Source organism: Pseudophryne corroboree, unplaced genomic scaffold (assembly GCF_028390025.1).
Source record: "Pseudophryne corroboree isolate aPseCor3 unplaced genomic scaffold, aPseCor3.hap2 scaffold_142, whole genome shotgun sequence".
Classification (NCBI taxonomy): Eukaryota; Metazoa; Chordata; class Amphibia; order Anura; family Myobatrachidae; genus Pseudophryne; species Pseudophryne corroboree.
In genome coordinates, this window is record NW_026968046.1 from 1 (window position 1) to 15,362 (window position 15,362).

At 48.1% G+C, this 15,362-nt stretch overlaps 9 non-coding genes and 2 pseudogenes across 9 annotated transcripts; all 11 read right to left on the reverse strand.

Moving 5' to 3' along the window:
* Nucleotides 1-8,567: 8,567 nt before the first annotated feature.
* LOC134996057 (U1 spliceosomal RNA) lies at nt 8,568-8,731 on the reverse strand. Its single transcript, XR_010198766.1, has one exon. It is a non-coding gene; the product is annotated as a U1 spliceosomal RNA (small nuclear RNA).
* A 671-nt stretch (nt 8,732-9,402) lies between these two features.
* LOC134995898 (U1 spliceosomal RNA) lies at nt 9,403-9,565 on the reverse strand. Its single transcript, XR_010198620.1, has one exon. It is a non-coding gene; the product is annotated as a U1 spliceosomal RNA (small nuclear RNA).
* A 152-nt stretch (nt 9,566-9,717) lies between these two features.
* On the reverse strand, nt 9,718-9,881 carry LOC134996279 (U1 spliceosomal RNA). Its single transcript, XR_010198982.1, has one exon. It is a non-coding gene; the product is annotated as a U1 spliceosomal RNA (small nuclear RNA).
* Nucleotides 9,882-10,549: 668 nt separating this feature from the next.
* Nucleotides 10,550-10,713, reverse strand: LOC134996535 (U1 spliceosomal RNA). The gene has a single exon (XR_010199210.1). It is a non-coding gene; the product is annotated as a U1 spliceosomal RNA (small nuclear RNA).
* Nucleotides 10,714-10,865: 152 nt separating this feature from the next.
* LOC134996159 (U1 spliceosomal RNA) lies at nt 10,866-11,029 on the reverse strand. Its single transcript, XR_010198866.1, has one exon. It is a non-coding gene; the product is annotated as a U1 spliceosomal RNA (small nuclear RNA).
* Nucleotides 11,030-11,699: 670 nt separating this feature from the next.
* On the reverse strand, nt 11,700-11,862 carry LOC134996601 (U1 spliceosomal RNA). Its single transcript, XR_010199259.1, has one exon. It is a non-coding gene; the product is annotated as a U1 spliceosomal RNA (small nuclear RNA).
* A 152-nt stretch (nt 11,863-12,014) lies between these two features.
* Nucleotides 12,015-12,178, reverse strand: LOC134996181 (U1 spliceosomal RNA). Its single transcript, XR_010198887.1, has one exon. It is a non-coding gene; the product is annotated as a U1 spliceosomal RNA (small nuclear RNA).
* Nucleotides 12,179-12,880: 702 nt separating this feature from the next.
* On the reverse strand, nt 12,881-13,015 carry LOC134996589 (U1 spliceosomal RNA; annotated as a pseudogene).
* A 152-nt stretch (nt 13,016-13,167) lies between these two features.
* Nucleotides 13,168-13,331, reverse strand: LOC134996243 (U1 spliceosomal RNA). Its single transcript, XR_010198948.1, has one exon. It is a non-coding gene; the product is annotated as a U1 spliceosomal RNA (small nuclear RNA).
* A 702-nt stretch (nt 13,332-14,033) lies between these two features.
* On the reverse strand, nt 14,034-14,168 carry LOC134996591 (U1 spliceosomal RNA; annotated as a pseudogene).
* Nucleotides 14,169-14,320: 152 nt separating this feature from the next.
* LOC134996244 (U1 spliceosomal RNA) lies at nt 14,321-14,484 on the reverse strand. Its single transcript, XR_010198949.1, has one exon. It is a non-coding gene; the product is annotated as a U1 spliceosomal RNA (small nuclear RNA).
* Nucleotides 14,485-15,362: the final 878 nt, after the last annotated feature.

Here is a 15,362-nt window from a genome sequence, read left to right on the forward strand (position 1 = left end):
TCTCTCTTTTGCAAAGAGATAGGCATTGGAAAATTCAGGGCTATAACGTGTAGATGAAGCACTAACAGGAGGCTTTAAAATTTTCATTCTAGTGTCCTTCGTTTGGGAGAAAACTGCAAAGGTACAATACAGCTTTTCCTTGCCGATATCTCTCTTTTGCAAAGAGATAGGCATTGGTAAATTCAGGGCTATAACGTGTAGATGAAGCACTAATAGGAGGCTTTAAAATTTTCATTCTAGTGTCCTTCGTTTGGGAGAAAAATGCAAAGGTACAATACAGCTTTTCCTTGCCAATATCTCTCTTTTGCAAAGAGATAGGCATTGGAAAATTCAGGGCTATAACGTGTAGATGAAGCACTAACAGGAGGCTTTAAAATTTTCATTCTAGTGTATTTCGTTTGGGAGAAAAATGCAAAGGTACAATACCGCTTTTCCTTGCCGATATCTCTCTTTTGCAAAGAGCTAGGCATTGGAAAATTCAGGTCTATAACGTGTAGATGTAGCACTAATAGGAGGCTTTAAAATGTTCAATCTAGTGTCCTTCGTTTGGGAGAAAAATGCAAAGGTGCAAGACAGCTTTTCCTTGCCAATATCTCTCTTTTGCAAAGAGCTAGGCATTGGAAAATTCAGGGCTATAACGTGTAGATGAAGCACTAACAGGAGGCTTTAAAATTTTCATTCTAGTGTCTTTCGTTTGGGAGAAAAATGCAAAAGTACAATGCTGCTTTTCCTTGCCAATATCTCTCTTTTGCAAAGAGATAAGCATTGGAAAATTCAGGGCTATAACGTGTAGATGAAGCACTAACAGGAGGCTTTAAAATTTTCATTCTAGTGTCTTTCGTTTGGGAGAAAAATGCAAAGGTACAATACAGCATTTCCTTGCCGATATCTCTCTTTTGCAAAGAGATAGGCATTGGAAAATTCAGGGCTATAACGTGTAGATGAAGCACTAACAGGAGGCTTTAAAATTTTCATTCTAGTGTCTTTCGTTTGGGAGAAAAATGCAAAGGTACAATACAGCTTTTCCTTGCCGATATCTCTCTTTTGCAAAGAGATAGGCATTGGTAAATTCAGGGCTATAACGTGTAGATGAAGCACTAATAGGAGGCTTTAAAATTTTCATTCTAGTGTCTTTCGTTTGGGAGAAAAATGCAAAGGTACAATACAGCTTTTCCTTGCCGATATCTCTCTTTTGCAAAGAGATAGGCATTGGAAAATTCAGGGCTATAACGTGTAGATGAAGCACTAACAGGAGGCTTTAAAATTTTCATTCTAGTGTCCTTCGTTTGGGAGAAAACTGCAAAGGTACAATACAGCTTTTCCTTGCCGATATCTCTCTTTTGCAAAGAGATAGGCATTGGTAAATTCAGGGCTATAACGTGTAGATGAAGCACTAATAGGAGGCTTTAAAATTTTCATTCTAGTGTCCTTCGTTTGGGAGAAAAATGCAAAGGTACAATACAGCTTTTCCTTGCCGATATCTCTCTTTTGCAAAGAGATAGGCATTGGAAAATTCAGGGCTATAACGTGTAGATGAAGCACTAACAGGAGGCTTTAAAATTTTCATTCTAGTGTATTTCGTTTGGGAGAAAAATGCAAAGGTACAATACCGCTTTTCCTTGCCGATATCTCTCTTTTGCAAAGAGCTAGGCATTGGAAAATTCAGGGCTATAACGTGTAGATGAAGCACTAATAGGAGGCTTTAAAATGTTCAATCTAGTGTCCTTCGTTTGGGAGAAAAATGCAAAGGTACAATACAGCTTTTCCTTGCCAATATCTCTCTTTTGCAAAGAGCTAGGCATTGGAAAATTCAGGGCTATAACGTGTAGATGAAGCACTAACAGGAGGCTTTAAAATTTTCATTCTAGTGTCTTTCGTTTGGGAGAAAAATGCAAAAGTACAATGCTGCTTTTCCTTGCCAATATCTCTCTTTTGCAAAGAGATAAGCATTGGAAAATTCAGGGCTATAACGTGTAGATGAAGCACTAACAGGAGGCTTTAAAATTTTCATTCTAGTGTCTTTCGTTTGGGAGAAAAATGCAAAGGTACAATACAGCTTTTCCTTGCCAATATCTCTCTTTTGCAAAGAGCTAGGCATTGGAAAATGCAGGGCTATAACGTGTAGATGAAGCACTAACAGGAGGCTTTACAATTTTCATTCTAGTGTCTTTCGTTTGGGAGAAAAATGCAAAGGTACAATGCTGCTTTTCCTTGCCGATATCTCTCTTTTGCAAAGAGATTGGCATTGGAAAATGCAGGGCTATAACGTGTAGATGAAGCACTAACAGGAGGCTTTAAAATTTTCATTCTAGTGTCTTTCGTTTGGGAGAAAAATGCAAAGGTACAATACAGCTTTTCCTTGCCGATATCTCTCTTTTGCAAAGAGATAGGCATTGGAAAATTCAGGGCTATAACGTGTAGATGAAGCACTAACAGGAGGCTTTAAAATTTTCATTCTAGTGTCTTTCGTTTGGGAGAAAAATGCAAAGGTACAATACAGCTTTTCCTTGCCGATATCTCTCTTTTGCAAAGAGATAGGCATTGGAAAATTCAGGGCTATAACGTGTAGATGAAGCACTAACAGGGGGCTTTAAAATTTTCATTCTAGTGTCCTTCGTTTGGGAGAAAACTGCAAAGGTACAATACAGCTTTTCCTTGCCGATAGCTCTCTTTTGCAAAGAGATAGGCATTGAAAAATTCAGGGCTATAACGTGTAGATGAAGCACTAATAGGAGGCTTTAAAATTTTCATTCTAGTGTCCTTCGTTTGGGAGAAAAATGCAAAGGTACAATACAGCAGGGCCGGCTCGAGGCATGTTCGACTCGAGCGGCCGCGCAGGGCGCCACCCTTAATGGGCGCCGTGCGCTGGCGCCGCCATGTCGGAGCCTGGAGCCGGCCCTGATCTCCCCTGCTGTCCTCCGAGTCCCGGCTGGCACTGTGCGCTATGCGGCGCCGGCGTCTGATGTCAGACACCGGCGCTGCACAGACAGCGGGCGCGCACAGCAGCACTCACCCTCCCTCGGCAGCACAGCAGCACTCACCCTCCCTCGGCCTCGGCACAGCAGGTACTGGGGGCACATGTGGCACTGTGGGGGGCATTTATCTGGCACTGTGGGGGCACTGGGGGGCATTCATTTATCTGGCACTGTGGGGGGGGGGGGACATTTATCTGTGCACTGTGAGGGGGCATTACTGTATCTGGCACTGTGGGGGCATGTATGTATCTGGCACTGTGGGGGCATTTCTGTATCTGGCACTGGGGGGGTATATCTGCACTGTGGGGGCACTTATTTATCTGGCACTGGGGGCATTTATTTATCTGGCACTGGGGGCAATTATTTATCTGGCACTGTGGGGGCATTTATTTATCTGGCACTGGGGGGGCATATCGGCACTGTGGGGGTATTTATGTATCTGGCAGTGCCAGCTACACGCGACATGCTCCCCAGCAGTGCCAGCTACACGCGACATGCTCCCCAGCAGTGCCAGCTACACGCGACATGCTCCCCAGCAGTGCCAGCTACACGTGACATGCCCCCCCCAGCAGTGCCAGCTACACGTGACATGCCCCCCAGCAGTGCCAGCTACATAAATGGCCACACAGTGCCAGATATGCACCCACAGTGCCATATATAAAAATGCCCCCACAGTGCCAGATATGCCCCCAAAGGGCCAGATACATAAATGCCCCCAGTGCCAGATACATAAATGCCCACACATTGCCAGATGCATAAATGCCCCCAGTGCCAGATGCATAAGTGCCCACACAGTGCCAGATGCATTATTGCCCCTCACAGTGTCAGATACATTAATGCCCCCAGTGCCAGATATGCCCCCACAGTGCCAGATACATTAATGCCCCCAGTGCCAGATATGTCCCCACAGTACCAGATAAATAAATGCCCCCCACAGTGCCAGATAAATAAATGCCCCCACAGTGCCAGATAAATAAATGCCCCCAGTGCCAGATAAATAAGTGCCCCCACAGTGCAGATATACCCCCACAGTGCCAGATACATAAATACCCCCACAGTGCCGATATGCCCTCCCAGTGCCAGATACAGAAATGCCCCCACAGTGCCAGATACATACATGCCCCCACAGTGCAGATACATAAATGCCCCCACAGCGCAGATACATAAATGCCCCCACAGCGCAGATATGCCCCCACAGTGCCAGAAATGCCCCCACAGTGCCAGATATATGCCCCCACAGTGCCAGATAAATAAATGCCCCCAGTGCCAGATAAATAAGTGCCCCCACAGTGCCAGATAAATAAATGCCCCCAGTGCCAGATAAATGAATGCCCCCCAGTGCCAGATAAATAAGTGCCCCCACAGTGCAGCACTGAAGATAGAGCAGAATTGAGGACACGTCAACAATTTCTGCCGAAGGTGGTTCATCTTTCCACATGGTGCCTTTGGCCACTGACACCTTCGTTGAGTCAAAGTCTCTGGCTGTGGTCAGAACTTTGAAAATTTATGTCACCAGAACGGTTCAGATTAGGAAAACAGAGGCTCTGTTTGTCCTGTATGCTCCCAACAGGATTGGGTGTCCTGCTTCCATGTAGACCATTATGCGCTGGATCTGTGGTAAGATTCAGCATGCTCATTCCATGGCAGGATTGCCGTTACTGAATTAGGTGAAGACCCATTCTACTAGAAAGGTGGGTTCATCCTGGGCAGCTGGTCGGGGAGTCTCGGCATTGCAACTTTGCCGAGCAGCTATTAAGTAAACACTTTTGCTAAGTTTTACAAGTTTGATACCTTGGCTGATGATAACCTCAAGTTGGGTCATTCGACTGCAGAGTCGTACGCACTCTCCCACCCGTTCAAGAGCTTTGGTATAACCCCATGGTTCTTAATGTGACCCCAGCATCCTCTAGGTCGTATGAGAAAATAGGATTTTAATACCTACCGGTAAATCCTTTTCTCTTAGTCCGTAGAGGTCCATACTGTCCATACCGTCCCAGTCCATACTGTGTCTGCAGTTATTACTTGTGGTTATACACATGTTATTTTATGGTTCTGGTCAGCTTTTTGCTGCAATTGTTCATGCCGTTGGCTTGTGTTCTGTTGAATGCCACGTTCTGCGGCATGCTTAAGGTGTGAGCTGGTAAGATGCTCACCTTAGTTTAACAATAAATCCTTTCCTCGAAATGTCCGTCTCCCTGGGCACAGTTCCTATAACTGGAGTCTGGAGGAGGGGCATAGAGGGAGGAGCCAGTTCACACCCTTTGAAAGTCTTAAAGTGCCCATGTCTCTTGCGGATCCCGTCTATACCCCATGGTTCTTAATGTGACCCCAGCATCCTCTACGGACTAAGAGAAAAGGATGCCCTTGCGCACTATCCTGACTTCTCCTCCCGTCTGCTTACTTTGTGCCTTCCAACGCACAATGCGAACTACAGGTGGTGCTGCAGGGCCCACACCCTTTTACTTGCCTTACAGAACAGCTCTGGAGCTGTTACAGTGCCCAGCTGCTGCAAGAAATCAGCTTGAATGCTTCAGGGGATGGGGCATGGCCAACATGAGCCCCACACCAAAGGAGGGTGGGGGTGTTTAATGCGAACTAGGGGTCATCCAAGCACCGCAAAAGGCCGCCATGCCCTGCATGCCCCTTTTCTCTTTTCATATGCAGATGAGGGTTCCAGCCAACTTTGGCCCACATCTTGGATGACATCACCGTATGCAAATCCGTCTTCTGCAGACCTTCCCCCAGGAATGCTTGTACTAGTTGTTGCATATGGTTTGATATTTGATGGTGCTTCAATATTAGGCAGCCTTCCACCCTCCCATGTTCATCTGAACAGATGTGGTCTCCCTGCAGTTGTTGTCCCCAGACGAGAGTTCCCTTGTGCGTCCTCAGTTGAATCTCCTTAACTTGACGGGGGAGGGGCTGCCCGAGCAGCCACCCTCCCCAGCCCTATCCCAACTCATACTTATTTTGCATATGAGATCTCTTGATCATGAAGATTGTTCTCACAGGGTGAGGTTCATCCATTATATTTTAAAATAGGAAGGTACAAATTACATATTTGAATTGCATCTATGTGCTGGATTCAAATGTCCCCCCCCCCTTCCTTTCTCAATTGTGCCCGTCAGCAGCTATTCTAAGGTTGCTGCCAATGGGTGTGACACATTAATTTCTTCTGTGGGGTACACTGGACTCCACAAGGATTCACATTGGGGTGTAGAGTAGGATCTTGATCTGAGGCACCAACCGGCTCAAAGCTTTTGACTGTTCCCAAGATGCTCAGCGCATCCTCCTCTATAACCCCGCTTCCATGAACAGGGAGCTCAGTTTGTAGTTGGTGCCTTCAGTAGCAGGCCACTTAACAGGGGCCTGCCTCAGGCAGCCTATTCTTAGCTATTAATTTTGACAAGAAAAGAAGAACTTGTTTTATGAGAATCTACAAGGGCTGCAGCAGGCTAGGTCTAATAGACATCTTTACTGCAGCTTCATCACTCCCAGCGGCGCTGTATACTCCCGTGCCCTGGTTGCTGGGTCACTGCAGCGGAGGCTCCAGTTTCTTCCTAAGGTCAGTCACACACACACCGCCCTTCCGGATCACGAGGCCGCTGATGAAGGGGAGCGTGGCCGTAGGGGGTGGACCGTGTGCGCACTGGCGTGGACACTGATTACTGGGCAGCCGCTCCACTAGCCACCAGGTACAGTTAAGGAGCACAGGTCTGGGAGTTTTACTCCTATATTAACCCAATTTTGTACTGCCCGCAGCGCATTGTGATAGGTAATAGGGCCTGATTCAGGTTGGAATGCAATCACAATAAGCGATCCAACTGCAAAAATTGCTAACAGCATACGCATGTGCCTGCATTTTCTGCGGCACCCCGCAGAGAATGCGATCGCCTCTGCCTGTCAATCGGGGCGGGGGGGGGGGAGAGGGGGGTCAGCAACACTCCATTTCCAAGTCAGGGATGGAGCGGTGCGGGGGCAAGGCTTCAAAATGGGGTCTGCAACGGAGGAGACACAGGGGGCGTGGTCACAGCGGCTGTATGACATCACATTCAGCCGCTGTGATCACAAAAATGGTGGCGGCTTCCTGCGCGCACATACAGTTTGCACCAGCAGGAGGCTACACCATTTTTTATGATCACGCTGAACTGCAGTGCGACTGCAATTACAGCATGGTCAAGAATGGAGGCGTCATGCTGGGTGGCCATGCCCTGTCACTGTGCAGGAGCCAGCACCGCACACACACTAGTCCCCGGGTGCAGCCCCCAACCCCCGGGACACCCGGAGCAACAAAATGTAGATTCAGGCCACCAGGCCACGCCCCTACCTATGAAACCATGCCTCCTTTTTACCATTGCGCTGCTTATCTGCGCGCACTGCATTACAATCTCCTTCGCCACCTCTCTGGGTGTCACCAGTGATAGTGACACCTCTGCCATGCTTGTAGCAGCTGGTCCTAAGATCTACGCCTCAAGCCCTGAGTGTTTGCCCTTGTGACTTGTTGATCATCATAGCGAAGCAGATGCTTACAGAAAACTGCAGGGGCTTAGATTGAAAATAAAAAAATTGATGGGTATAAGGTAGAGAGGAGCGGGTTCGGTTCTCCGAGAACCGAATTCCCGACGAACTCCATGTGGTTTACACTGGTCCGAGGCAGGCTCGGTTGTTCCCGCCTGACTCGGAAAACCTGAACAAGGGAAAATGTCATCATCCCGCTGTCGGATTCTCTCGAGATTCGGATTCCATATAAAGAGCTGCGCGTTGCCGCCATTTTTACTCGTGCATTGAAGAAAGAGCGGAGAGGACGTGGCTATGTTCTCTCAGTGGAAATCTCAATATCAGTGCTCAGTATCAGTGGTTACTTATTGCTGCTCAGTAATACTAGTAGTGTGTCTCTCCTGCTCAGTGTCAGTTCTCAGTAGTATCCTCATCAGTGCTCAGTATCACTGCTCATTGTCTTGTGCTGCATTGTGGTGCTCAGCATACTACAGTACATTACTAATAGTCCAGTGCTGCATCTTGCTGCTCAGTGTCAGTTCTAGTATCCTCATCAGTGCTCACTATCACTGCTCATTACATTGTGGTGTTCTGTATACTACAGTAACATAGTAATATAGTAACATATAGTAACATAGTTTTTGAGGTTGAATAGAGGCAAATTGCCCATCGTGTTCAACCTGTTTTAAGTTGTGATGATTCTACATACTTGCTGAATAATGTTTTATGACTAGTTAGCTACTATAACTCATGTTACCCCCGGATTAACCATGTTGATATTTTAAGTATTATAACCTTGGATAGCTTTTTCATTCAGAAATGTATCCATTCCTTTTTTAAATCCAATTACAGAGTCCGCCATTACCACCTTCCCTGGCAGGGAATTCCACATCCTGATTGCCCTAACAGTGAACATCATAGTATCTCACCTGGCAGGTAAGTAGGAGTTGGGCTAGAGCTGTGGAGGATTGCTGCTCGGGCACCCCCTGTCAAGTGAAGGAGATCCAACTGAGGCAGCACAAGGGAACTCTCGAAAGAAGAACAAGGCTAGAGGAAGATCTGAGACAAAGAAATCTGACTTTTACCAGAGCTGACCAGAGGAAAGCACAAACGCAGTCCCCCACTACCACAAATAATGCAGTCGAGTTCCCCACATTTGGGGAAATCACAGGGGTCAGCATACCCAGAGTGCAATGAATGAACCTCACCCTGGGAGAACAATCTTCATGACCATGGTATCTCCTATGCAAAATAAGTATGATTTGGGATAGGGCTGGGGAGGGCAGCTGCTCAGGCACATCTCTGTCAAGTAAAGGAGATTCAACTGAGGCAACACAAGGGAACTCTCATCTGGGGACAACAACTGCAGGGAGAACACATATTTTCAGATGAACATGGGAGGGCAGAAGGCTGCCTAACACTGAAGCACCCCCAAACAACAAACCAAATGCAACTACTAGTGCAAGCATTCCTGGGGGAAGGCCTGCAGCAGATGGATTTGCATATGGTGATGTCATCCAAGCAGTGGGTCAAAGTTGGCTTCAACCCTCGTCTGCATATGAAAATAAAAAAGGGGTGTGCAGGGCATGGCGGCCTTTTGCGGCGCTTGGATGACCCCTAGTTTGCATTAAACACCTCCACCTTCCTTCGGTGTGGGGCTCATGTTGGCTATGCCCCAGCCCCTGAAGCATTCAAGCTGATTTCTTGCAGCAGCTGGGCACTGTAACAGCTCCAGAGCTGCTCTGTAAAGCAAGTAAAAGGGTGTGGGCCCTGCAGCACTACCTGTAGTTTGCATTGTGCGTTGGAAGGCACAAAGTAAGCAGACGGGAGAAGTCAGGATAGTGCACAAGGGCATAGAAGGGAGCGGCTCAAGAAAAGAGAAGTGGAAACAGACAGCAAACTAGGCTGGAGAGAGACCTGAGACAAAGAGATCTGAATTATACGAGAGCCGACCAGAGGAAACACAAATTATGTAATCAAGTGTCCCACATTTGGGGAAATCGTAGGAGCAGCACACCCAGAGTGCATTGGGTGAGCCTTGCCCTGGGAGAAGCACCTTCCTGATCATAGTATCTCACCTGGCAGGTAAGTAGGAGTTGGGCTAGAGCTGGGGAGGGTCGCTGTTCGGGCACCCCCCTGTCAAGTGAAGGAGATCCAACTGAGGCAGCACAAGGAAACTCTCGAAAAAAGAACAAGGCTAGAGGAAGATCTGAGACAAAGAAATCTGACTTTTACCAGAGCTGACCAGAGGAAAGCACAAACACAGTCCCCCACTACCACAAATAATGCAGTCGAGTTTCCCACATTTGGGGAAATGACAGGGGTCAGCATACCCAGAATGCAATGAATGAACCTCACCCTGGGAGAACAATCTTCATGACAATGGTATCTCCTATGCAAAATAAGTATGATTTGGGATAGGGCTGGGGAGGGCCGCTGCTCAGGCACATCTCTGTCAAGTAAAGGAGATTCAACTGAGGCAGCACAAGGGAACTCTCATCTGGGGACAACAACTGCAGGGAGAACACATATTTTCAGATGAACATGGGAGAGCAGAAGGCTGCCTAATACTGAAGCACCCCCAAACAACAAACCAAATGCAACAACTAGTACAAGCATTCCTGGGAAAAGGTCTGCAGAAGACGGATTTGCATACGGTGATGTCATCCAAGCAGTGGGCCAAAGTTGGCTGGAACCCTCATCTGCATATGAAAAGAGAAAAGGGGTATGCAGGGCATGGCGGCCTTTTGCGGCGCTTGGATGACCCTTAGTTCGCATTAAACACCTCCACCCTCCGTCGGTGTGGGGCTCATGTTGGCTATGCCCCAGCCCCTGAAGCATTCAAGCTGATTTCTTGCAGCAGCTGGGCACTGTAACAGCTCCAGAGCTGCTCTGTAAGGCAAGTAAAAGGGTGTTGGCCCTGCAGCACTACCTGTAATTTGCATTGTGCGTTGGAAGGCACAAAGTAAGCAGACAGGAGAAGTCAGGAGAGTGCACAAGGGCAAGGGCAGGGGCTCAAGAAAAGAGAAGTGGAAACAGACAGCAAACTAGGCTGGAGAGAGACCTGAGACAAAGAGATCTGAATTATACGAGTAGCCGACCAGAGGAAACACAAATTATGTAGTCAAGTGTCCCACATTTGGGGAAATCGTAGGAGCAGCACACCCAGAGTGCAATGGGTGAGCCTTGCCCTGGGAGAAGCACCTTCCTGATCATAGTATCTCACCTGGCAGGTAAGTAGGAGTTGGGCTAGAGCTGGGGAGGGTCGCTGCTCGGGCACCCCCCTGTCAAGTGAAGGAAATCCAACTGAGGCAGCACAAGGAAACTCTCAAAAAAAGAACAAGGCTAGAGGAAGATCTGAGACAAAGAAATCTGACTTTTACCAGAGCTGACCAGAGGAAAGCACAAACACAGTCCCCCACTACCACAAATAATGCAGTCGAGTTTCCCACATTTGGGGAAATCACAGGGGTCAGCATACCCAGAATGCAATGAATGAACCTCACCCTGGAAGAACAATCTTCATGACCATGGTATCTCCTATGCAAAATAAGTATGATTTGGGATAGGGCTGGGGAGGGCCGCTGCTCAGGCACATCTCTGTCAAGTAAAGGAGATTCAACTGAGGCAGCACAAGAGAACTCTCATCTGGGGACAACAACTGCAGGGAGAACACATATTTTCAGATGAACATGGGAGAGCAGAAGGCTGCCTAATACTGAAGCACCCCAAACAACAAACCAAATGCAACAACTAGTACAAGCATTCCTGGGGGAAGGTCTGCAGAAGACGTATTTGCATACGGTGATGTCATCCAAGCAGTGGGCCAAAGTTGGCTGGAACCCTCATCTGCATATGAAAAGAGAAAAGGGGTATGCAGGGCATGGCGGCCTTTTGCGGCGCTTGGATGACCCTTAGTTCGCATTAAACACCTCCACCCTCCGTCGGTGTGGGGCTCATGTTGGCTATGCCCCAGCCCCTGAAGCATTCAAGCTGATTTCTTGCAGCAGCTGGGCACTGTAACAGCTCCAGAGCTGCTCTGAAAGGCAAGTAAAAGGGTGTGGGCCCTGCAGCACTACCTGTAGTTTGCATTGTGCGTTGGAAGGCACAAAGTAAGCAGACAGGAGAAGTCAGGAGAGTGCACAAGGGCATAGAAGGCAGCGGCTCAAGAAAAGAGAAGTGGAAACAGACAGCAAACTAGGCTGGAGAGAGACCTGAGACAAAGAGATCTGAATTATACGAGAGCCGACCAGGGGAAACGCAAATTATGCAGTCAAGTTTCCCACATTTGGGGAAATCGCAGGAGCAGCACACCCAGAGTGCAATGGGTGAGCCTTGCCCTGGGAGAAGCACCTTCATGATCATAGTATCTCACCTGGCAGTTATGTAGGAGTTGGGCTAGAGCTGGGGAGGGTCGCTGCTCGGGTACCCCCCTGTCAAGTGAAGGAGATCAAACTGAGGCAGCACAATGGAACTCTCGAAAGAAGAACAAGGCTAGAGGAAGATCTGAGACAAAGAAATCTGACTTTTACCAGAGCTGACCAGAGGAAAACACAAACACAGTCCCCCACTACCACAAATAATGCAGTTGAGTTTCCCACATTTGGGGAAATCACAGGGGTCAGCATACACAGAATGCAATGAATGAACCTCACCCTGGGAGAACAATCTTTATGACCATGGTATCTCCTATGCAAAATAAGTATGATTTGGGATAGGGCTGGGGAGGGCCGCTGCTCAGGCACATCTCTGTCAAGTAAAGGAGATTCAAATGAGGCAGCACAAGGGAACTCTCATCTGGGGACAACAACTGCCGGGAGAACACATATTTTCAGATGAACATGGGAGGGCAGAAGGCTGCCTAATACTGAAGCACCCCCAAACAACAAACCAAATGCAACAACTAGTACAAGCATTCCTGGGGGAAGGTCTGCAGAAGACGGATTTGCATACAGTGATGTCATCCAAGCAGTGGGCCAAAGTTGGCTGGAACCCTCATCTGCATATGAAAAGAGAAAAGGGGTATGCAGGGCATGGCGGCCTTTTGCGGCGCTTGGATGACCCTTAGTTCGCATTAAACACCTCCACCCTCCGTCGGTGTGGGGCTCATGTTGGCTATGCCCCAGCCCCTGAAGCATTCAAGCTGATTTCTTGCAGCAGCTGGGCACTGTAACAGCTCCAGAGCTGCTCTGTAAGGCAAGTAAAAGGGTGTGGGCCCTGCAGCACTACCTGTAGTTTGCATTGTGCATCGGAAGGCACAAAGTAAGCAGACAGGAGGAGAAGTCAGGATAGTGCACAAGGGTATAGAAGGGAGGGGCTCAAGAAAAAAGAAGTGGAAACAGACAGCAAACTAGGCTGGAGAGAGACCTGAGACAAAGAGATCTGAATTATATGAGAGCCGACTAGGGGAAACACAAATTATGCAATCAAGTTTCCCATATTTGGGGAAATCGCAGGGGCAGCACACCCAGAGTGCAATGGGTGAGCCTTGCCCTGGGAGAAGCAACTTCATGATCATAGTATCTCACCTGGCAGGTAAGTAGGAGTTGGGCTAGAGCTGGGGAGGGTCGCTGCTCGGGCACCCCCCTGTCAAGTGAAGGAGATCCAACTGAGGCAGCACAAGGGAACTCTGGAAAGAAGAACAAGGCTAGAGGAAGATCTGAGACAAAGAAATCTGACTTTTACCAGAGCTGACCAGAGGAAAGCACAAACACAGTCCCCCACTACCACAAATAATGCAGTTGAGTTTCCCACATTTGGGGAAATCACAGAGGTCAGCATACCCAGAACGCAATGAATGAACCTAACCCTGGGAGAACAATCTTCATGACCATGGTATCTCCTATGCAAAATAAGTATGATTTGGGATAGGGCTGGGGAGGGCCGCTGCTCAGGCACATCTCTGTCAAGTAAAGGAGATTCAACTGAGGCAGCACAAGGGAACTCTCATCTGGGGACAACAACTGCAGGGAGAACACATATTTTCAGATGAACATGGGAGGGCAGAAGGCTGCCTAATACTGAAGCACCCCCAAACAACAAACCAAATGCAACAACTAGTACAAGCATTCCTGGGGGAAGGTCTGCAGAAGACGGATTTGCATACAGTGATGTCATCCAAGCAGTGGGCCAAAGTTGGCTGGAACCCTCATCTGCATATGAAAAGAGAAAAGGGGTATGCAGGGCATGGCGGCCTTTTGCGGCGCTTGGATGACCCTTAGTTCGCATTAAACACCTCCACCCTCCGTCGGTGTGGGGCTCATGTTGGCTATGCCCCAGCCCCTGAAGCATTCAAGCTGATTTCTTGCAGCAGCTGGGCACTGTAACAGCTCCAGAGCTGCTCTGTAAGGCAAGTAAAAGGGTGTGGGCCCTGCAGCACTACCTGTAGTTTGCATTGTGCATCGGAAGGCACAAAGTAAGCAGACAGGAGGAGAAGTCAGGATAGTGCACAAGGGTATAGAAGGGAGGGGCTCAAGAAAAAAGAAGTGGAAACAGACAGCAAACTAGGCTGGAGAGAGACCTGAGACAAAGAGATCTGAATTATATGAGAGCCGACTAGGGGAAACACAAATTATGCAATCAAGTTTCCCATATTTGGGGAAATCGCAGGGGCAGCACACCCAGAGTGCAATGGGTGAGCCTTGCCCTGGGAGAAGCAACTTCATGATCATAGTATCTCACCTGGCAGGTAAGTAGGAGTTGGGCTAGAGCTGGGGAGGGTCGCTGCTCGGGCACCCCCCTGTCAAGTGAAGGAGATCCAACTGAGGCAGCACAAGGGAACTCTTGAAAGAAGAACAAGGCTAGAGGAAGATCTGAGACAAAGAAATCTGACTTTTACCAGAGCTGACCAGAGGAAAGCACAAACACAGTCCCCCACTACCACAAATAATGCAGTTGAGTTTCCCACATTTGGGGAAATCACAGAGGTCAGCATACCCAGAACGCAATGAATGAACCTAACCCTGGGAGAACAATCTTCATGACCATGGTATCTCCTATGCAAAATAAGTATGATTTGGGATAGGGCTGGGGAGGGCCGCTGCTCAGGCACATCTCTGTCAAGTAAAGGAGATTCAACTGAGGCAGCACAAGGGAACTCTCATCTGGGGACAACAACTGCAGGGAGAACACATATTTTCAGATGAACATGGGAGGGCAGAAGGCTGCCTAATACTGAAGCACCCCCAAACAACAAACCAAATGCAACAACTAGTGCAAGCATTCCTGGGGGAAGGCCTGCCGCAGATGGATTTGCATATGGTGATGTCATCCAAGCAGTGGGTCAAAGTTGGCTTCAACCCTCGTCTGCATATGAAAAGAGAAAAGGGGCATGCAGGGCATGGCGGCCTTTTGCGGCGCTTGGCTGACCCCTAGTTTGCATTAAACACCTCCACCCTCCGTCGGTGTGGGGCTCATGTTGGCTATGCCCCAGCCCCTGAAGCATTCAAGCTGATTTCTTGCTGCAGCTGGGCACTGTAACAGCTCCAGAGCTGCTCTGTAAGGCAAGTAAAAGGGTGTGGGCCCTGCAGCACTACCTGTAGTTTGCATTGTGCGTTGGAAGGCACAAAGTAAGCAGACAGGAGAAGTCTGGAGAGTGCACAAGGGCATAGAAGGCAGCGGCTCAAGAAAAGAGAAGTGGAAACAGACAGCAAACTAGGCTGGAGAGAGACCTGAGACAAAGAGATCTGAATTATACGAGAGCCGACCAGGGGAAACACAAATTATGCAGTCAAGTTTCCCACAGGAGTATATAGGATACGACCCAGTGGTACCTGACGACATAGATACTAACAGCTATTTAATAACATTACGCTAGAAAGTGATTATTAGCAACATATATATCTATATAAACAACCCCGCCAGGGTTGTGCCTTCAAAAATAATCACACA